The sequence below is a fragment of the Lynx rufus genome, unplaced genomic scaffold, assembly GCF_022079265.1.
Source record: "Lynx rufus isolate CCGP_SWC_20201006 ecotype Redwood Valley unplaced genomic scaffold, mLynRuf1.p SCAF_2, whole genome shotgun sequence".
In the NCBI taxonomy this organism is placed as follows: Eukaryota; Metazoa; Chordata; class Mammalia; order Carnivora; family Felidae; genus Lynx; species Lynx rufus.
In genome coordinates, this window is record NW_025814834.1 from 97,704,675 (window position 1) to 97,723,883 (window position 19,209).

General features: G+C 36.1%; 1 protein-coding gene across 1 annotated transcript in view; it reads left to right on the forward strand.

Annotated features, from left to right (window-relative positions):
- NCKAP5 (NCK associated protein 5) overlaps positions 1-19,209 on the forward strand; it is a 778,542-nt gene that overhangs the window by 658,902 nt on the left and 100,431 nt on the right. The gene's annotated exons all lie outside the window — the stretch shown is intronic.

Sequence of the window (19,209 nt, forward strand, 5' to 3'; positions counted from 1 at the left end):
TTGAAGTCTTGGCTGCATGGGTCAGGGAAGGGAGGGGAGAATGAGGGATATACACCAAAAAGGCACATAGAAGCATCTGGAATCTCTCAGCAAAGCCAGCCCAGACCAGGCTGTGTCTCCATGAGGGGAGAACTTCAGGCAGGCCTGAAGCTCAGTGTAACTTGGGGTGGTCAGACACTAGAAACAAATGGGATTGGCCTTTAGTTGTGCCTGGACTTCTGCCGTTGCTAAGAAATATGCTGGGACTAGGTTCACAGTGGCTTCCAAACTGGTCAGAAAGACAGAGATAAATAATACCAGGACAAGGTGCTTTCCTCCCCTGATGATCGATGCATAGCTTGTGTACCTGGCTGCCCCAGAACAGTTGGGACTGGCTTCAAGGAGAAAGGAACACCTACCTACCTACCACCACTATCATACATAAATACATACACAGGCCCCAGTCAAATTTTCCACAACTCTGATGGAAGTCTCTGAACAAGTGAGGTAATAGGATACTTTTGTGTGGTTGAAAAAACAAGAAAATACCACATTCTCCTGTCCATAAAGTCATTTTTATACAATCAAGTTGTAGCAGCTTTTTTTTTGCCTATAAAGCAGCTTGTATCCCATACCTGGGTCAATTTCTATCAATAACTGTCAGACTCATGTCTCAAAATCAAGATCTAAAATAATGCCTGACTTTTCTGCTTTGAGGTCACTTTATACCTTATTAGCAGACAAGAATCATCCCACTGAACCCTTACTAGAAACCTAGATTATTAATGCTTTTTTTTTTAAATACAAGAAAATGAAATTCGTAGAGGCTGTTGCATTTTTTCAGCCATGGTCCTTCTTCTCCTGCTTCAGAGCTTCATCTCATCTCCAACTTCACCTTCATCACTTTCCCCAGGCTTGCACACGCAAAGAATACTGCAGTAGCTTTCAGCAAATCATCCAGTTAAATGGCATTTAAGGGTCTGTTTGGATTTAGCAATGTGCTACACTTTATACAAATCAAATAAAATACACTGGGGTGATGTCCTAATAATCTGAATTATGGACTAAACCATTGTGGGCATAATTGATATTTCCCTGAATAAGGGCACTGAATCTAATAATATGGTAACATGATCAAATGACTTTCCCTAGAAACATGTTTATGCCAAGGAATAATAGATTCGGAATATTACATCTCAACTTTCGAGATCGTGTAATCTACCCGCCTCGCCATCTGATAGTTAGATTGATTTGCGCCTGGTACAAGGTCACATAGTCTCTTTAGAGCAGGCTAGAAGCCAGGCACTCTGATTCCCAGCATTGTACCTTTCCCACCATGAGCATGCAGTAATACATTTGAAATTTACCTAAATGAAGGACAAGGGTGCGCTTGTCCTAAGAAATTTGCTTGTGGCGTAATGGGCAGCTTTGGGAAATGTTTTTTTTTTTTTTTTTAAACTTTTTAAGTGTTTACTTATTTTTGAGAGAGAGAGAAAGAGAAATCAGGGGAGGAGCAGAGAGAGACACACACACACAGAATCTGAAGCAGATTCCAGGCTCTTAGCTGTCAGCACAGAGCCCAACGTGGGGCTCAAACTCACGAATGGTGAGATCATGGCCTGAGCTGAAGTTGCAGGCTTAACAGACTGAACCACCCAGTTGCCCCTAGGAAATGGTTTAGCTGGAGTGAGCTGGCTGTAAACATCCAACTCCCTGTGGGAGAGGACCAAAGAGGTTGAGGCGAGGGGCAGGAGACACTGTGTAGTTGGGCAGAAAGATTTGCTGAGATCCAAGCTGGCTGGGATTCAAGTCCACACTCCACCATAGGTTGCTTGGGTGAGGACAGTTTGCTGCGATTCCCAGATCTTAACTTTCCATCCAAACAAAGCATGGAAAGGTGTCCAAAATGCCAAGCACATTGCTTGTCACAGAGTAGAAGTTGAACAAATGCTGCCTTCTTTCCTTTCTCTGTCTATGAAGTCATTGGCCTGTGTGGGGGAGTCAAGGGAACAGGGAAAGTGCAATAAGTGATCCATTTGCTCAGCAGGAATATTTTTGATAAACCAGTCTGAGGTGTTAGACCCAAAATGAAGTCAGTGTCTCTCTGCTCTTGGCTTTTTGGTTGTTTTTGGATTTTCCTGGGAATTTATATTTCTGGGGATTCTCTGGGAATATTTAGCTCTAAGGAGATCCTTATGGGTTTTTAGCTCTGTGGCTCAGAGTGAATGTTTAAGCAACAATATGTGTATGAGATACGCTAGTGTTGGATAAGTGGGATATACCCTGAATTAGCTACATATCTAATCTAGGGGAATGTGGGCGGCATATGGCCAGAATCATTGGAGAGTCTTAGAAGGCAGTAGGCTTTTTTCCTACATGCAGTGAAAAATTTGCTTATAACCTCAACATGTCCAGGGACCTTGTGAAGCCTATCTATTAATTTCCTTAATTAAGAAATTAATCCTAAATTAAGATTTAATCTATGCTGATGATGTGCACTATAACTGTCGTTTTACCTTTATTCATTCACCTTGTATTGGATACTTTCTATTTCATATCCTTCTTTTCCTTCATACCTGTTTTCAAAACTTTGCCAAGAGTGCTAGATCCCTGAATATTCACCTTTATAAATTCAAAGTACAAGTTCTCTTAAGAGAGAGAATTGTCTTCATTTTTTTTTCCTTTTTAGGATTGTTTTTCCTCTCTTAAATAGCAAAATATTAAATGGGAGGGGATAATGGATAAAGGATCATGTCATAGGAATCATATTGCATAATAGGTATATTTGAAGTCAATTTTAATGTGAAGAAAATCAGAATTTCAAAATAGAGTGTATTGTGCATTTTTTTGTTATGAGATGCATACAGATGTTTTCCAATAAGTCTTGCTCATATTTTGCCGTTATATTTGACATTGTTCAAGGCAAGCATTGAGATCCTTGAATTAATGTAAAAATCTTATAATAATATGAGTGCAAAATTCCATTACTATGAATGCTGTAGCAGAATTTGCCGTAAGAATGAGAAAAACTGAAAGAGATAATCTGTAAGCTGCTGCTTCTGATGCAAAATTATCTTCTCATTACAATCTCTTGTCCATTGCAAGAAGGAAGAAACAACAACTCACTGCATGAATCCCATATCAAAATAGAACATTGGAGATGTTCATGTGTGCCCTTTGTTCAGCTAGACGGATTATCACAATTGATTGTTCACTAAGCTTCCAGACTGTTTATTTTAGTAGCTGAATTTTGCTATTCTCTGACCAGATTGAAAAAAAAAAAAAAAAAAAACCTTAAGATCCACATGGTATATTATTAATTCAACCAATGGTTGTGACCTGTTCCTAGGGAATATTTGCATTAGGTATCATCTACCCCCAAGAGATTCACTTGTTCACTTTCCCAGTCAATTTGCCATAGTACACAGCCCCAGGCAACCACTGATATGCTTTCTGTGACTCTGGATTCATTTTGCCTTTTCAAGAGTTTAATATAAATGAAATCATATAATATATACTCTTTTGTGTCTGACTTATTTTATTTAGCATGTGTTTGATATTCATCCATGTAGTTGCATATATCAGTTCTTTTACAATGACTTTTTTCTTTTTAATTTGTGATGAGATATGTCATGAATACTATGTCAGAGGCACTCATGGAAAATGTTCAGCAAGTTACATGACAAGCTTTTTGGTTACAGATGCATTTGTGTCTCAGTTAATAGTTTAAATTTTTTTTTCAACGTTTATTTATTTTTGGGACAGAGAGAGACAGAGCATGAACGGGGGAGGGGCAGAGAGAGAGAGGGAGACACAGCATCGGAAACAGGCTCCAGGCTCCGAGCCATCAGCCCAGAGCCTGACGCGGGGCTCGAACTCACGGACCGCGAGATCATGACCTGGCTGAAGTCGGACGCCTAACCGACTGCGCCACCCAGGCGCCCCACAGTTAATAGTTTTAAATGTCCCCAGGACTTGGTGTACTTATGCAGTGTTGCCAAATGGGTGGATATATATATCCTTAGCTGGATTCTAAGCAAAATAGATCAATAAACAAATAAGTTAGGAAAAGGGCTTTGGAGTTAAATACACCTGAGTTCCACTTCAGTCTTTGCTACTGACAAATGTCTTGAACTTGGACAGGCAATTTTGCCTCTAAGGTTCTAGTATCTCCTCTGTGAAAGGGAAAAAAAAGTAAGAACAATAATATTTGTCTCTTAGTTGTTGTATGTGTCTTGGAGTTAAGTGAGATAGCGTATGTGAAGTACATAGTATAGTGTATTAAACTGCTGATAATAGCTATTTAATTATATTTTTGGCCCAATTTTTTACACCATGTTGACTCTTAATGCTCAAGGCATTTTGGGGGTTTAATAACTTTTCATTGGCTTTCATTCCCAAGCATTTTGATAATTGTCTTCAACCACTTTGGAAATACTTACATAGTGTTACAATATAAATATGACCCATTTCCTACTTATGAAAAGTATTAATAAGTTAAATTATTAAAATTAAAATAAAAGTTAATTAAATTATTAAAATTAGAAATATAATTGAAAGCCAGCAGTATTTTCATGACATGGAAATGTGCCTATTTCTTACATATTCATAAAATCCTACACAAATATCATGGAATACTAAAACGGACAAAGCTGTATATTAGAAGCATATACAATTTATAAAAGTGACTGTTATTCTTATTACATTAGAAATGGCAATAACCTCCCAGAAGCTAATCTAGTTCTGCCAGTGCTACGTTGTATGACCTTGGACAAGTCATTTAAATTCTTTAGGTCTCACTAGGTAAAATGAGGGATTTGGCAAGAAACAGAAATCCTTCTTTCTCTTAATCTTGGGGGGTTGGGGTGGGAGAGGAATGGAATGGGGGTATGGACTCATTGAATGCTGAGTCAGCATGAAATAATATAAGGGGGGTTATAGTCTGTACACATAGACTTAAAAGCCAATTCTGAAACTTAACTCTAAATTTATTATATCACATTAAATGCTTAGTACTGGAAAATACAGTTTTCATTAGTAGAAACAAAATTTTAAGAAATTTTTGAAAATTTGGTGGTTATTGAGTTCACCAAGGTAGCCTGACATTAAAACACACTAAAGCCAAGAAGTTTCTTCTATCTCAGTAACAACCCATTGGAAAATGTAATTGGGAAAAGATTCCATTCATAATATAAATAAAAAATCTGAAATACCTAGAAATAAACCTAATAAGATACATGTAAGATCTAAGTGAATGACAAAACTTTTTAATTAGAAAAGGAGGGAAGAAATGAATAAATGGAAATAGTATTGTGTATCCATGAAATGAGAAAAGTCAATGTTATAAAAATGTTATTTCTTCTAGAGCCAATCTGAAATTGAATGCATTTTCAATCAAAATCCAACAGAATTCTTTATGGGATTTTTCAAGCTGATTATAAAATACACCTGGGAGGGTAAAAATGTTCTCCAGTAACCAAGACAGCTTTCAAAATAAAGCACTACACAAAATGTGGTGTGGAAAAATTATCCTTTGATATTTCAGAATACACAAAAATACTGTAATAATTAGAATGGTGTGGGTTTGAACCAAGAAGAGATAAATTGATTGATGTAAGAGAAGTCTAAGAACAAGCCTATTTTTAAGTAGGAATTTATTTTATGATAAAGGTGGCAGTGAGGAATAATGAACTATGCATAAATGGTTGGAGGACATTTGGCAATCCATTTGAAAAAAATAATAATTACATCCCATGTTACCATAAAGAAATATAAAATTTTACATGCATTAATATCATAAATATACAAAACCATATAAATACTGAAGAAAATACAGAATTTTTTTTTAAGAGAGAGAGAGTACAAGCAGGGGAGAGGCAGAGGAAGAGGGAGAGAGAGAATCTTAAGCAGGCTCCATACTCAGTATGGAGTCAAATGTGAGGCTTGATCCCACAACCCTGGGTTCATGACCTGAGCCAAAATCAAAAGTCAGATGTTCAACTGACTGAGCCACCTAGATGCCTGCAGAAGAATATTTTTTTAATCTTAGTGTATTAGATGCTTTCTCAAACAAGGTGTAAAACCAAGACATATTAAAGGAAAGAATTTTTACATTTGATTACTTCACAATTTAAAAATTTGTGTTGACCAAGTATTCCATAAACATAGGTAAACATAAGTAACAGACTGGGAGAAATAATTTAACATATATTATAATAAAGGATTAAACTCTATAAATAGATAACTTGTGAATTAGAGTTAGAATTTTACGTTAGAAAAAGATGCAGAAAGAAGACAAAAAATGAAAATAGGCAGTTGACAGGAGAGGAAACACACATAGCTAAGGTAACATGAGAAGATGCTCACCTTGCTACTAAGTAGAAATTGAAACACAACATACCTTTTCTCCCCCAACATACTAGCGTAAAAAAAAATTAATCATATTAAGTGCTGTCCAAGAGTTTGCTACGTGCAAAATAGTGTTATTTCAGGAAATGGATACTCTAGTCCTTCTATAGTACACATATAGTAGTGTTTCCACACACAGACATATAAAAGGTATTTGGAAAAATACTATCATTTATTACATTGAACACAGTGTCATTTCACTGAATGGATATGATAGCCATTTTGTAATGCACGTAGAAAGGCATAAAAAAATGCTAGAGAGGATCATCACGCACTGTCATTGAAAATCTAAACTCCATGCAATGCTGGTTAAGTACAGCAATTCTTGGGTAGCAATTTAATAGTAAAACACTACTCTTTGACTTAGCAATTCCATAGATCCAGTGTTTACAGAAGCCCTCATTCATGCTAGAGGGTGACATGTAAAAGGTTGTACATTGTTTTCAATAGCAAATCAGTAGAAACAACCTAAATGTCCATCAAAAAACTATGCTACACACATGCTATACAGTATTATATGACAAATTATGTTCAACTATATTTACTCACCAAGAAAGATCTCTAAAATATATTAAGTAAAGTTGCAAACCTGTACAGATCACGTGATACCATTTATATTAAATACACATGTGTGTATGTATGTGTATATGTCTGTGTGTGTGTGTCTGTGTGTGTGTGGGGGGGGGAAATAGTCTGGAAAATTACATGCTATATTCTAACAGTGGCTGCGTTAGGGAAGGGAATAGGATGAGGGATGGCCACATGACTCTTTCTTGTATTGTTTGAATTCTTTACAGTGAAAATGTATTCATATATTACTTATATAGTTGAAAAGCATTACTTAGAATAAAAGTAAATTAAAATAACATCAATGGCAGGAAAATGTTATAAATTTGAGAATAATACAATAACTTATGTATATAGAGACATGCTATAGACACATAGGCAAGCATACACATACGTTTATAGCGATGGACTTCTGAGAATGTCTAATATGTGTATTTCATATGGCTCAAAACAAATGACTCATAATTGCAAGGAAGATTCTGTTTGTCTATATCTTAAAATGCTAAGCTGTCCTTAGTGAAACCTTACAGTGGGGAGTAGTGAGGGAAGGGAAGAACAAAGGTGAGAAAGAGTAGGGGGAAGCAGAAGTAAGTATTCTTCAGGGCTTAAATGAGGATGTCAGGGAAGTGGAAAGATAGAAATGTGTCTCTGTGGGGGAAAAAGTTGGTCTCGTGGCTTTTTTTTCAAATGTGTGGGAACTCTGTGTATTATTCAGGGCAGAAGAACACTAGAATTTTTAAGTTAGCAAGAGGAAAACATTGAAACACATAGCAAATTAAAATATTGAATTGGGAAGAGAAAAGGGAACAATATAACATAAGATATCTAAAGTAAGATAGACCCCATCTGAGATCTTCAGATTGTGTTAGAGAATAACACCCAATGGTAAGCGATTGATGTAAAAAAATCAAAAAAAACAAAATAAAAAAAAAAAGCAGTGAAGGGGAAATGAATGAATGAATAAGTAAAGATCCCCAAATAATGCAAACATAAAACAGTTATGGAGGAATTATAACAGATAGAGTGAAATTTAAGATTAAAAGCCTGAAACAGACAAAGAGAGACACATTAGATAATAAAAAAATTATAAGCCATGAATAAAAATTTAGTCATAAAATTGTATGCACCAAATACCACAGCAGCTACTTTACAAAGCAGCCAGCCTAAATGCCAAGAGAATGTAGTAAAAAAATATACTACCTACTATTATAGGAAGACTTCAGAACACAAAGACATGGATTCTTTTAGAAATGGGCAACTTTGATAGACAAATAATAGGTAGGTAGGCTATAAAGATACAAATAATATAATCAATAATCTTGACATAATAGCTATATACAAAACCCTGTATCATTTCAATAAGGCATATCCATTATTTTCATATGCCTTCAGAACACTTGGAAAGATCAATTATGCCTTGCCACAGAGAAAACCTTAATGAAATAAAAAGTGTGTGGATTTTATAGGCTGTTTCTCTGATAATAAGCTGACAAAATAATAAATTGTAAAAAGTTATCAAACGTATTGTTAATTGGAAATTATAAACTATTCTCCTAGACAATCCTTGGATCAAAGACGATGGCAAATCTGGTATTACAGACTATCTAGGAAGCCATGAAAAGATACAGACATCAGCCCAGAATCTATGGGCAGGTGACAAAAGCAGAAGTTGTGTATGGGACATAGCAAAATGGAAATTGAATATCTTTAAATGTCGTTAGTATTAGAAAGGAGAGAAAAATAATGAAGTGACTTAATCCACATTTTAAGAAATTATAAGACTTTTTAAAAGGCTTATTCATTTTTGAGAGAGAGAGAGAGAGAGAGAGAGAGAAAGAAAGAAAGAAAGAAAGAAAGAAAGAAAGAAAGAAAGAAAAAAGAAAGAAAGAAAGAGTGCGTGTAGGGGAGGGGCAGAGAGAGAGAGGGAGAAACAGAATCTGAAGCAGGCTGAAGGCTCTGAGCTGTCAGCAGAGAGCCCAAAGCAGGGCGTAAACTCATGAACCATGAGATCATGACCTGAGCCAAAGTCAGACACTTAATTGACTGAGCCACCCAGGTACCCTTCATTTTAAGAAATTATGAAAAGGACAAGATAAACCAAAGGAAAATACAAAGTGGAAATTACCTAATAGTAAAAGCTGAAATTAATAAATGGAAAATTTATATGTGTGTTAATATGTATATTTCCAAAAGATATTCTTAAACTACCAATAAAATGTTAATCTTCTCATTTAACCAAAAAGAAATAAGGAAAGAAAAGAGGAGAACTGAACTATATTAGAATGAGAAAAAACATAGTCACAGAAGATACAAGAGAGAAAAAAATATAAAAGTTTATAATAAATACACATCCAGTCTATAGCAACACTTTTGAAGTCACTATTGCGTAAAAAAATATAGACCAAAAAAAGAAAAAATGAAGTGTACAGCAGAAGACCCTGGAAAGGTGATTAAAGACTAACCATTCACAAAGTTCCCGGGAATGGATAGGCTTATAGCTGAGCCTTGCCTGACCTTTAAACAAGTATGTAATACCAATAGTATCTGAATCATTTCAGATTATATGAAAGATGAAACCATCATAACTATAACACAAAACCAGGGAAAGATAGTACATATATGAAAACTGTAGATAAACAGCCTTCATGAATTTAGATGCACATACTCTAAAGAAAATATTGGCAATCAGAATCAAGAAATATCTTTAACAATACACTATAACCAAATGAGGTAGTTCCAGAAATGCCCGGGTGCTTCGATATCAGGAAGTATGTCAACATAACGCAGTATAACAACTTGAACAAATTAAAATGGAAAAGCTATAGGACCAAGATAAAAGATACTGGAAGTATACTTGAAAAGCTCAGTACCCATTCCCACTAAAATTTCTAAGAAAGATGGAGAAGATGGAAACAAATTACATATAATAGAAAATATGTAGCAATTCTTTGGCAAACAAATAAAACCCCACAGAAATAATTTCAATTAAAATCTGAAAATAAACAATAGTGCTTGATATCACCATTATTGTCCTACATTGTATTGGAGTTTCCAGTAAATGCGGTAAGACACAAAAATGAAATGGCAGATATAAATTTTGGAAAAGGAGAACTTAACAACTATTTCTTTTACTCATTTTAAAATACATACTTGGAAATCATCTCTAATTTCTTTTAAAGTAGTAAAAATGGTAACCTTGTTCATTTGAAGGCAAAATAAAACAAAAATTAGTAGCTCCTGCCTATTCTTGTAATAAACACCTAGGAATGGAAACAGAAAGTCAACTCCTCTTGTAGTCAGGGCTCAAACTGTAAGGCATTTTGGAAGACATTTTAAAAGAAATACACTGAGGAAAAAAAAAAAAGAAAGAAATGTAGTGGACCCCATGATAGAAGTCACACACCAAAATATTAGAATTAGATTAAATTATTTTAACATGGTTTTGGAAGAATAGATGCTTAGGAAGAAAAAAATTAAGAAAAGTGTGAAAAAAGAAGAAATGTCAGGGGGACCTGTGTCCTTAGATAAGAACATACAGTAAATGTACTCTATTTAAAATCAACATGGTCTTGGGGTGCCTGAGTGGCTCAGCTCAGTCAGTTAAGAATCTGGCTCTTGATTTTGGCTCAGGTCATGATCTCCTGGTTCGTGAGTTTGAGCCCCAGGTTGGGCTGTGTGCTGGCAGTGCAGAACCTGCTTAGGATTCAGTCTGCCCTGCTCTCTGCCCCTCCCCCCACTAACTCTCTCTCAAAATAAATAAATAAACATTAAAAATAATCAATATGGTCTTGGCATAGGGATAGACAAACAGACCAGGGGAATGGAATACAAGATTCAGAAATAGATCTCAATATATTTGAAAATATAACATGTAATAAAGTCAGAATTTTAATTCTGCAGAAAATGAGTGGATTATTTGAAAGATGGTGGTTATACTACTAGCCAACTATCTGTAAAAAAATAGGTATAGAGAAAATAGGTCTACTTGGTTATCATATTCCCTATAAACAAACAAACTCTAGGTAGAGTACAGATGTCAATGTAACAGAAATGATAGATATTACAAACTAATACAGGATCCCACATGTGTAATCAAATGAAGACCCCGAAGCTATAAAAGTGAATATATTTGATTCTATAAATAATAAAAACTTTGTGTACTTAAAAAAATACCATTAACACAGTTAGTAGACAGATGGATTCAGAGGAAAAAATATTTGTGACACAGAAGACAAATATCTGTAATATACAAAAAGCTCTTACAAATTGACAAACGGAACATGCAATATACTAGATAATGGAGCAAATATATGAGAGAGTAGTTTATAGAAGTGCAAACCCAAATGGTCAACAAACGTTTCAAAAGATACTGAAATTCACTAGAATTCATGGTAATTAACATTTAGGCAGCAATTAGATATATTTTAATCCAATTATAGCAATAATTAGGAGAGAAATAATACTAATTTACTGTAATGAATATCATGGAGAGGGTACTCTCATGTTTATGATATGTTACAGTTTTGCAAAGCCAGCCATCAGTATGTATTAAAATTAGGGGCACCTGGGTGGCTCATTGGGTTAAGCATCCGACTCTTGATTGTGGCTCAGGTCATGATCCCAGGGTTGTGAGATCGAGCCCTGCGTTGGGCTCCACACTGATAGTATAGCCTGCATAAGATTCTCTCACTCTCTCCCTCAGCCCCTCTCCCCTATTTGTGTTCTCTCTCTCTCTAATAAAAATAAAAATATTTAAAATTAAAAATACATACTTCTTTTTCAGCCAGGATTTCTACTCCCAGGACTCTTTTGCTGTAGAAATAAGAAATTAGCCCATGACACTAAAACAGTACAGAAGGGGAAACAAAAGTAGATCAAAGACCTCTATAAGCCTTTAGAAAAGTAAAGCAAGTCAAGTAATAGGAGCAGAATTAATGAAGTGGAAGAAGTTGCAGCCTAAGTATTGGCACTGGGCAAGTAACTCTCCCTGCAGAACTCTTTCAGGGTACCTTTGGTAGACCCTCAGGCGCTAGAGAGAGGAGGGTTGTGTCTGTGGCTAGACCTCCAGATTCACTTCACTCATCACCACTCACACCCATGCACAGAGCAGTAAAGGGTTGATCCTGTGAAGAGATTGAGCAGGGAGCATTCCGTGCTAAGGATACTAGGGCTGCAAAGGAGTTAAGTGAAAGTCTGCATGCTGCACTATAGAGTCCCATCCATACCTGCCCTTCTTCTGTCCAGCTGCCAGAACATCAACATGCAGATATATAACACCCTGCTTCCAGCCTGGGAAAGGGCTTGGAGGATTCATTTCAGAAATGATGAACAGCTTCCAATTCCTGACATTTGGGGCTCTCCCAGGTGGGAAGGTCAGTTCATCATCCTCACTGAGCCCAGCCACAGACAAGCCCCGCCCATGAGCAGAGGCTTCTAATCAGCTGTTAGAAATACTTTCTCCTATGTTTATGGGCAATCAAGAATGAGCAGCCATTTCAGGATAAATTCAAAAATAAAAGACACCAAAACAAATGGGAAAGAGAGACCCAGACGTAACAGAAATATGAGAGAAAATACTAAATCCATCGGTAAAGAAATTACTACCCTGAAAAGAGATGAGAGAAATTTAAGAATTCTTCGATATTAAACTGTGGTAACCAAAATAAAAGATTCAATGGAAGGGTTGTAGTGTTAAATATAGGTAATCTTCCAGAAAGTTGAGAAAAGAGATGAAATATTAGAATCCCCAAAATAAGGAAATTAAAGGAAAATGCAGGAGTAAGGAATAGGAATACCAGAAAGAGACGACAGAAAATAGAAGGCAATTATGAAATGAATAAGGTAATTTCCAAGCAGGAAAAAGCACAAGCATTAAAACTGAAAAGTCCAATGAGTACCTAACGCAGGGATTGAAGAAACACCAACGTGAAATGTATCATGAAATTTTAGAACACTTGGGGAAAAAAGAAGCTCCTTAAAGGCAGGAGTCATCAAGGGGTTAAGAGGGCAATTATAGGTCACAAAATAGGAACTACAAACAGAATGGCATCAGATTTCTCAGTAGCATCACTGTTGGGCTGACAGTGAAATGATGTGTTCAACCTGCTATAACCAACCAAACATTAATCAAGCATGAGGGTAGACTAAAGATACTTTCCAGCTTATGGGGACTCAGACTAAAACTAGCAGGTGTCCTGTTTCTTAGAGCTACCATAGAGTAGTAAGCGGGAAAACGTGATATTCTCCTAATGGAGGATTTGACACAGCAAATCAACAAAGAGAAGACTGAAAATGATGGTGAAGGGTAGACCTACAAATAAAATAAAATGTTGTGCAGCAGGCTCTGAAACCAGTTCACCCCAGGGCTCTGGGAAGGGGCTCTAGGGAAAAAAAAACAAAAACAAAAACAAAAAAAATCAGGAACTTTAAGAAAAAGGAAACTTTATATCTGAGCATATGGAAAATATTAAGGGTCATTTGGAGATTTGTAAAAACAAATACAGGTTTTCAGAACAAAACAGGATTTTGTTAAAGCTACTTCTAAGAAAATAAGGGATTGTTTCTTAAAAGTGTCACTATTTTGAAATAGTATTATGAAATAGCCTATTACAAATAGTGCAGTTTGGTTAACTGTGCAATCAATGGCCCTGATAATATAATTGTTATGGATTTAAATAGCAATGGCAGGGGCACCTGGGTGGCTCAGTCGGTTGAGCATCGGACTCTTGATTTCAGCTCAGGTCATGATCTAGCAGTTTGTGGGTTCAAGCCCCACATCAGGCTCTGTGCTGACAGCATGGAGCCTGCTTGGAATTCTCTCTCTCCCTCTCTCTCAGTCCCTCCCACTGTGTCTCTCAAAATAATAAATATATTTAAAAAATAAATAGCAATTGCAGATTACTGTGTTGGAAGGATAAGAAGGGGCAGGAGGAGAGGGTGTGTAACAGGAGATATTAGTCTTTATTTACTATAATGCAAAGTCAGTAGATGATATCTAAAGTTGATAAATCAAGAAATAACTGTAACACATGTTAGCAAAGCATTTTTGAGAGGCAGTACCTCTTTTTAACAGATACTGCCTTAATTTGAATCCTAGTTCTGCAACTTCCTTGCTGTGTGACCTTAAGAGAGTTCCTTAATGATTCTGAACTGTGATTTTCCCACCAGTAATAAAAGATAATGAGAATTAAATGACATATGTATATTTTTATTACTTTTAAAAAAATTATTTCTTATAACTGGAAGTTTGTACTTTTTGATCTCTACCCATTTCTCCCACCATCCACCCCTCACTTTTGGCAATTGCCAATCTATTTTTTGTTTCTATGAGTTTGTGGCTTTTTGCTTTTTGGACGTTTTGGGTGTTTTTTTTTTTTTTTGGTTTTTTGTTTGTTTTGTTTTTTAGCTTCCACATATGAGTGATATCATTCAGTATTTGTCTTTCTCTGTTTAATTTCATTTAGGATAATGTCCTCAAGGTCTATCAAGTTGTTGCAAATGGCAGGATTTCCTTCTCTTTTATGGTTGAATAATTCTCCATTGTGTGTGTGTGTCTGTGTGTGTGTGTGTATTTTCTTTATCCATTCATCCATCAATGGACACTTTTGAACATTGTTTCTAGGTCTTGGCTCTTGTGAATAATGTCGGAGTGAATGTGGAAGTATAGAGGTCTATTAAAGACAATGATTTCATTTCCTTTGAACATATATACTCTAAAGTGGAACTCCTGGATCACATGGTAGTTCAATTTAAAAAAAAAAAATTTTTTTTTGAGGAACCTCCATACTGTTTTCCATAGTGGCTGAATTTATTTACTCTTCCTCCAACGGAGCACAAGCATTCCCTTTTCTTTATATTCTCACCAGCACCTGTTATTTCTTGTCTTTTTGATACTAGCCATGCTAGCAGGCGTGAGGTGATTTTTCTTTATGGTTTTCCTTTGCTTTTCCCCGATGATTAGTGATGTTGAGCACTTTTCATGTACCTGTTGGCCAGCTGTACATCTTCTTTGGAAAAAGTGTCTATTCGGATTCTCTGCCAGTTTTTTAATCAGATTATTTCTTTGCTGTTGTTATATGGGTTCTGTATGTATTTTGGACATTGACCCCTTATCAGATATATGGTTTGCAAATATGATCTCCCTTTCAGTAGGTTGGCTTTTCATTTTTTGATGGTTTCCTTTTATGTGTGTATATTTTTAGAATAGTATCTGATACGCAGTAAGCACTTTATAAGCCATAACTATGATGATTATTCCAAAAGCTGAAGCCAAATACCAGGGAAACCAGTAGTAGATTATAGGCCCAAGAGGTGAAGAAGGGTGGGATAAGAGACTTTTAATTTTTTGTTTTAATTATAAACCATTTAGTAATATTGGAATTTTAAACTTTTATGTATTTTATGTGGATAAAATAAAATTAATTGACATGAAATTAACTGGCAGTTAAAGATTAAAAGGAAAACAATGAGAATAGGGCTATGATAAGTATAATAACTATTTCAGTGAAAATTGGAACAAAGAAAAATTAATCAATCCAGGAAAGGCAGGGAAGTGAAAAAAAATCAACAGACATCCCCAACAAAGAGAAATTTGAACAAGCCTGTTGTAGGAAAAAAAGAGTAAAAATGCAAATAAGTGACATTAGGAATTAGAAAATGGTGTGAACTACAGATAAGGAGAGCTTTATACCAGTAAAATTGAATGCATAATGTTCTATAGAAGATAAAAGAAGAAAATCATCTCAAGAGAAGGTAGGAAACCTTCGCCGCCCAATGACCCAGAAAGAAGCTGGAACAGCAAAGATCCTTCCCTCAACAAAGCAGCAACACCTTCACAAGAGTGTACTACCTGATCTTTTTGACACAGATGATTTTTATCGTTACTTAAACCATTTCAGCTGGGAAGTTTTCTCTCCCATTCTAGAAGGGTAGGCTAACTCAGATAGTGACATTGGGCAACAAGATCCCACATGAACACGGAGTCTAAGCCTCTACTCATGAAACACATACGGAAAAAAAAAAACACCATAATCTTAAATGTTGATACGTAACATCCTATGGAGACTTGCCTTTTATTCCAAGTCAGTAGTTCCCTATGAAGCTGTTCCTGCGAACAACAAAACTGGCACAAAACAAGGTGGGCATGATTTCGCTGCCAACCACAAGGACCACTTCGAGGACTCCCCCAGTGTTCTCAGCTCTGTGGTCTGGGAGGTAAAAGGAATGCAGCCTTCTCTCATCTATGTTTGGTGGACTGAAGTCCACAGCGAAATCTGAACTGTGTTAAGAAGCAGGACGTATAACAGTCTTTATCTGGCTTTCAGTTCTAGATTGCTGTTATTACCAGCAAGGTTCTTTCTCTACTTCTCCCCATGCTCACTTTCCTCAAGTGGCTCTTACAATAATGGCAGTTACATTCTTAGAAAGGCATATTTATAGCTTCATGGATACATAGATAAAATATGTGCATTTCTACATCCATGGGGGAGGGGAATGAAGAGTTAACCAGCCCTCTTCCCCCTTAATCAATAGAACTTTATGTCACATGTTCCAAAAGTTATGAAATGAACTAGGAGCAAAACCAAACAAGACAGTTTGATGTTTTTCTCTATCAATCACATTCAATTGAAGTATTTAAAAGCTTGTATGTCATTTTCCCTGTTGTTCATATCAAATTCCGTGGGTCCCTTGTTTTTCAAATACATATTTGACCTCTTCTCAAATGTACCATTTTTTTTCTTTCAAATCTAAACACTTGTAAGTAAAAGACCTACCCTCTTCTGTAGATCACTAAGCAATTTTGGGAAAAGGTAAGAAATGGGAGGAAAGGGTATTTTGGCCATACTCAGTATTAAAGAAAGTCTTATGATTTTGATGCATGAAGGAACTTTCCTCATTTCCCCCTGCAATGCAGTCTTTATAAAGATCAACACGTTGTTTGAAAAATCCAGTGATGTATTAAAAGTTACAACAGGGGCGCCTGGGTGGCGCAGTCGGTTACGTGTCCGACTTCAGCCAGGTCACGATCTCGCGGTCCGTGAGTTCGAGCCCCGCGTCGGGCTCTGGGCTGATGGCTCGGAGCCTGGAGCCTGTTTCCGATTCTGTGTCTCCCTCTCTCTCTGCCCCTCCCCCGTTCATGCTCTGTCTCTCTCTGTCCCAAAAATAAATAAACGTTGAAAAAATTAAAAAAAAAAAGTTACAACAAATTATAACCAAGCAAAGCTAATTCCAGTAGTACAAAGAAACTCTACCTTTAGTAATTTCATTAATGTAATCCTCTAATTAAAAAAATAAAGATGGGCACCTGTGTGGCTCAGTTGGTTAAGCGTCCAACTTCGGCTCAGGTCATGATCTCATAGTCCATATGTTTAAGCCTCGCATTGGGCTCTTTGCTGACATCTCAGAGCCTGGAGCCTGTTTTAGATTCTGTGCCTCCCTCTCTCTCTGCTCCTCCCCTGCTCACATTCGGTCTCTCTGTCTCTCTCTCTCAAAAATAAATAAACATTAAAAATTTTTTTAAATAATAAAAATAAAAAAATTCATATGATCACCTCAATGGTTGCCAGAAATTACATTTCATTAGTTAAAGAGAAAAAAAAAAAGCTAAAAGATACTTGATAATAATAGTCTATTAGAATCCAAGAGCAAGTATCATTTTTAATATTGAAAGTTGAAACATTTAAATTCAAATCATAAAAAATATAAATAAATTTTTATGTACTGCTATTTAATTTTTACTGGTCAATAAGAAAACTGAAGATATATGTGGCATATGTATGAAAGAAAGACACATAGTCGTTCTTTTTTCAATTTTTTTTAATGTTCATTTATTTTTGAGAGAGAGAGAGAGAGAGAGAGAGAGACAGAGTGGGAGTGGGAGAGGGGCAGAGAGAGAGGGAGACACAGAATCTGAAGCAGGCTCCAGGCTCTGAGTGGTCAGTGCAGAGCCTGAGGCAGGGCTCGAACCATGAACTGTGAGGTCCTGACCTGAGCCAAAGTGGGACATTTAACTGACTGAGCCACCCAGACACCCCAAGTTGTTATTATTTCTGAAAACATTATCCATGAAATCCAAGGTATTCCTAGAAAAACTTTACAGAGAGAAAATTCTTTAATGTGTAATATAAAAGTAGAAAAACTTCTACACCATTTCTATATACCGACTAATTAGAAAATTATCACAGGAAATGCATTAATATTAACACAATAAACACAAATAAGAAATAAGCCTGTTTAAGAGCTCTATGAATCATAGGTGAGGCAAACTATAAAATTGTATTGGATAGTAAGAAATATATATTATGGAAGAATGCAGTGTCCATGGATGAGAAGACTCAAGAATAACAATATTAATTCCCCAGATTGATGAAAAAAATCAGATCCTGTTAGGCTATTTTATATACTTTGATAAGAACTAGAAACTGACAAAAATTTTAAAAACTGACATCCAGTATTTGGCACGTGAAAAGCAAATATAGTTGAGTATGAATTGGTACCTGTGTGTGTGTGTGTGTGTGTGTGTGTGTGTGTGTGTGTAAGGCTATTTGGTTCCTTATTGCAAAAATGTATGGGAGCCTGGGTGACTCAGACAGTTAAGTGTCTGATTCTTGATTTCAGCTCAGGTCATGACCTCACAGTTTGTGAGTTTAAGTCTTGCATCCGGCTGTGTGCTGACAGTGTGGAACCTGCTTGTGATTCTCTCTCTCTCCCTCTCTCTCTGCCCTTTCCACACACACTCTCTCTTTCTTTCTCAAAATAAATAAACTTTAAAAAAATGTAAGTATATATATTCTCAGTCTCAGAAATGCTTAATCTTGGTTTCTCTGCTGCAGAAATTCTTGCACACATTCATGTATAGATTTATTGTGGTGTTTATTGCAACCTTGTTCAGAACAATGACTTGGAAACAACCAAAGTAGGATGGTTGGTTCTTCCATGTGCTACAACCCTGTGCAGTGAGAAAAATGAGTAAGATTTACCTACATCTACTGAACACAAAAATAATTTCAAAATATTCTATTTCATAAAGAAAAGAAAATGAAAATTTGGAGAACAATATTCATAGTACTGTCATCAGCTCATATATGTGTGTGTGTGTGTGTGTGTGTGTGTGTGTGTGTGTGTGTGTTAGTATGTGTTTTAAGATGCAAGTTTTATTATTAGTCAGGTATGCTGAGGCCAGCACATGAGGAGACCATCACCATTGAAAAGATCCTTTGTTCCAGTTCCAAGAGAATGATATATGCCATTGCTGTG